Source organism: Triticum aestivum, chromosome 2B (assembly GCF_018294505.1).
Source record: "Triticum aestivum cultivar Chinese Spring chromosome 2B, IWGSC CS RefSeq v2.1, whole genome shotgun sequence".
In the NCBI taxonomy this organism is placed as follows: Eukaryota; Viridiplantae; Streptophyta; class Magnoliopsida; order Poales; family Poaceae; genus Triticum; species Triticum aestivum.
Window position 1 is genome coordinate 616,394,358 of NC_057798.1, and position 4,927 is coordinate 616,399,284.

The following is a 4,927-nucleotide window of genomic DNA, read 5'->3' on the forward strand; positions in this document are numbered from 1 at the left end:
CGCAGGTGCACTGCTACTTCTTGAGTTTGCGTTGGTTTTTCCCTTGAAGAGAAAAGGGTGATGCAGCAAAGTAGAGATAAGTATTTCCCTCAGTTAAGAACCATGGTATCAATCCAGTAGGTACACGCAAGTCTCCAATAGTTGCACCTACACAAACAAACAAATACTTGCACCCAACGCAAAAAAGGGATTGTCAATCCCTTCACGGTTAATTGCAAGGATGGGATCTGATAGAGATAAGTATAAAAGATAAATAAAAAGGCAAAATAAAGTAAAGGTAAATAAATTGCAGCAAGGTATTTTTGTATTTTTGGTTTTATAGATCTGAAATATATGATGAGAAATAGGGTCGGGGGCTATAGTTTTCATTAGAGGCTTCTCTCTTGAAAGAACACATACGGTGGGTAAACAAATTACTGTTGAGCAATTGATAGAAAAGCGCAAAGTTATGACGTTATCTAAGGCAATGATCATGAATATAGGCATCACGTCTGTAACAAGTAGACTGAAATAATTCTGCATCTACTATCATTACTGCACACATCGACCACTATCCAGCATGCATCTAGTGTATTAAGTTAACAAGAACGGAGTAACGCCTTAAACAAGATGACATGATGTGTGATGAAGATAGTGCATGACAAGATTATATGCTAAAGAAAGTGATCCTTTCAAAATCGTATAATCTTGTCATGCTCTATCTTCATCACACAAATTATTTATCATGCAAAACCTCGATGACAAGCCAAGCAATTGTTTTTGATGCTTTTAATATTCTCAAACGTTTTTAACTTTCACGCAATACATGAGCGTGAGCCATGTATATAACACTATAGGTGGAATAGAATATGGTGGAGGTTGTGAGAAGAAGACCAAAAGGAGAAAATCTCGCATCAACTAGGAAAATTAATGGGCTATGGAGATGCCCATCAATTAATATCGATGCAAGTGAGTAGGGATTGCCATGCAACGGATGCAGTAGAGCTATAAGTGTATGGAAGCTCAAAAGAAAACTAAGTGGGTGCGCATCCAACTTGCTTGCTCACGAAGACCTAGGGCAATTTGTGGAAGCCCATCATTGAAATATACAAGCCAAGTTCTATAATGAAAAAGTCCCACTAGTATATGAAAGTGATAAAATAGGAGACTCTCTATCATGAAGAACATGTTGCTATTTTGAAGCACAAGTGTGGAAAATGCTAGTAACATTGTCCCTTCTCTCTTTTTCTCTCATTTTATTTCTTTTTGGGCACTTTGGCCTCTTTTTTGGGATCTTTGGCCTCTTTATTTTAAGTCCGGAGTCTCATCCCAACTTGTGAGGGAATCATAGCTTCCATCATCCTTCTGATAGAGCCGAGGGTCCCGATCTTTTGATGAGATGATAACTATCGATTTGGTGGAGACGACTTTGACGATCTGACTACAAACATGCACGACGCTACGCCTTAGCAATCGCTAAACTAACTCCGAGAGGTTATTGACCACGCTGGAGCACGATCAACCTGACCACGAAGGTCTATTCCTGCAAGCAATCGAAGAACAAGCAAGAATATGATTAAGCAATCTGAATGTTGCGAGTATGGATGAAGTATTGATAAAAGTGGGGTTTCATAAACGGTCTTGGTCTGGTCGTTGGACACAAACGAAGTACACGAAGTTGCAACGATGGCAAACTTTTAACTAAATAAAACCCAAAGCCTAAACGATGCCCTAAGGCCTGTATATATGGAGGAAGAGGGGGGAATTTTGTGGCCCTTGGTGGAGGGGTCCGAAATCAACCCAATCTCTTGTTTCCCCACACATACAGACTCTAAAAATAGCCTATACTTATGTATTTCGAAATTACATGGGCCTGGCCCAATAATAAGGTGACGCAGCACCTAGAATAGCCTCGGGATGAAATTTATGAAGTAGCATCTTGTATATTTCGTCCAAGGCTTCATGCACCCATTATGGTGGCTTCAAAGTCCTGAAATCATCACTTGTAACTCCGTTCTTGTTCCCCTTGCGCATGCCATCACCTCCATGCTTGTTCTTGCTCCAATGTTCATCCTTCTCCAAGCTAGGCCCTTCATTTGTAAGCAAAAAAAATGTATCCAATTTAGGTAGCATCATATTCTCATGAACATTAGAATCATTACCAAGAAACGAAAGTACCTGATAATTTAATTGGCGTGTGCGAGCTCTAGTAATTGGTCCAGTATATGTAGCAGTAGGGGCTATGGGTGTAACAATGGTATTGATGTCCTCATCATCCTCCCCTTCTTGAAATGAAGTCGTCCTCGACGGAAGTTCATCTTCCTCACCCAAGTAAGGCTTCAATCTACAATGTTAAAAGTGGGACTAACCCCAAAATCTGCAGGCAGCTCAAGTTTATATGCATTATCATTTATTTTCTCTAACACCTTAAAGGGACCATCAGCACGTGGCATTAGCTTTGATTTGCGCAAATCAGGAAATCTATCCTTCCGCAAATGTAACCAAACAAGATCTCCAGATGCAAACACAACATGTTTTCTACGCTTATCTCCAACAAGTTTATATTTATCATTCATACACTCAATGTTTTCCTTAGTTAACTCATGCATTTTTAAAATCAATTCAGCATGTTGTTTAGCATCAAAATTAACCTTCTCTGAAGATGGAAGATGCAACAAATCAATAGGTGCACGAGGTAGGAAACCATACACAACTTCAAAATGGCACATCTTAGTAGTAGAATGCAATTAACGATTATAAGCAAATTCAATATGAGGCAAGCATTCCTCCCACATTTTCTTATTATTCTTCAAAACAGCCCTAAGCATAGTAGACAATGTTCTATTGACTACTTCAGTTTGTCATCAGTTTGGGGGTGACAAGTAGTACTAAAAAGCAGTTTAGTCCCCAACTTAGCCCATAAACATCTCCAAAAGTGGCTAAGAAATTTAGTATCATGATCTGAAATAATAGTATTTGGCACACCATGCATGCGAATAATTTCACGAAAGAACAAATCAGCAACATTAACAGCATCATCGCTTTTATGACATGGTATAAAGTGTGCCATTTTCGAGAATCTATCCACGACAACAAATATGCTATCCCTCCCCTTCTTTGTTCGAGGTAAAGCTAAAACAAAGTCCATAGATATATCCTCCCAAGGAACACTAGGTACAGGCAAAGGCATATATAAACCATGAGGATTGAGTCGTGACTTAGCTTTTTGACATGTAGTGCAGCAAGCAATAAAACGCTCAACATCCCGTCTCATCTTTGGCCAAAAGAAATGTGTAGCGAGTACGTCCTCCGTCTTCTTCACGCCAAAGTGTCCCATTAATCCTCCTCCATGCGCCTCCGGCAACAACAAAAGACGAACGGAGATAGCTGGAATGCATAGCTTGTTAGAACGGAACACAAATCCATCATTAACGACGAACTTGTTCCACATTCTTCCTTCTTTACAATTCTGCATTACATCTTTAAAATCAGCATCATGCACATATTGATCTTTGATGGTCTCCAAAACCAAATATTTTGAAGTCAAGTTGTGAAAGCATAGTATAGCGACGAGACAATGCAATAGCAATAACATTTTCTTTTCCCTTCTTGTGTTTAATGACATAAGGGAAAGTCTTAATGAATTCAAACCATTTAGCATGTCTACAGTTCAGTTTAGCTTGACTTTTAATATGTTTCAAAGATTCATGATCAGAGTGTATAACAAATTCTTTGGGCCATAAATAGTGTTGCCATGTTTCTAAAGTCCGAACAAGAGCATATAATTCTTTATCATAAGTAGAATAATTCAGACTAGGCCCACTCAATTTTTCAGAAAAGTATGCAACAGGTTTGCCATCTTGTAATAACACACCTCCTAATCCAATTCCACTAGCATCACATTCAAGCTCAAAAGTCTTATTAAAATCAGGAAGTTGGAGTAGAGGAGCATGTGTCAACTTATCTTTCAACACCGTGAAGGCTTCTTCCTGTGCGGTACCCCAAATAAAAGCCACATCTTTCTTTGTAAGCTCATTGAGAGGTGCAGCAATGGTGCTGAAATCTCTCAACAAACGCCTATAGAATCCAGCTAGGCCAAGAAAACTCCTCACTTGTGTGACCGTTTTGGGTTGCGGCCAACTCTCAATAGCTTCAATCTTGGCTTTGTCAACTTCGATTCCCTGTGGAGTAACAACATAGCCAAGAAAAGATACTCGGTCAGTGCAAAAAGTGCACTTCCCAAGGTTACCAAACAAACGTGCATCACGTAGAGCAATAAAAATAGCACATAAATGTTCCAAATGTTCTTCCAAAGATCTGCTATAAATCAATATGTCATCAAAGTAAACTACCACAAATCGTCCAATGAAAGCACGTAAAACTTTGTTCATTAATCTCATGAAAGTACTAGGTGCATTAGTTAACCCAAAAGGCATGACTAACCACTCATATAATCCGAACTTAGTTTTAAATGTTGTTTTCCATTCATCTCCCAATTTCATATGAATTTGATGGTATCCACTACGGAAATCAACTTTGGAGAATATTGTAGAGCCACTCAATTCATCAAGCATATCATCTAGCCTAGGAATAGGATGACGATAATGAATAGTAATATTATTAATGCCTCTACAATCAACACACATACGTGATGTACCAACCTTTGTCGAGCAGCTCCTGTACTTGACGCATAATCTCCTTCGTCTCCTCTGGATTGGTACGGTATGGTGCACGGTTGGGTAATGATGCACCGGGAATTAAGTCAATCTGATGCTCAATCCCTTGAATGGGAGGTAATCCCGGTGGCACGTCTTGTGTAAAGACGACAGCAAACTCCTGCAAAATGTTAGTGACGGCAGGAGGCAAAGAGGAACGCACGTCCTTGGATGAAAATAATGCCTCTTTGCACATAAAAGCATAGCAAACAGATTTGCTGAAATCACTACAA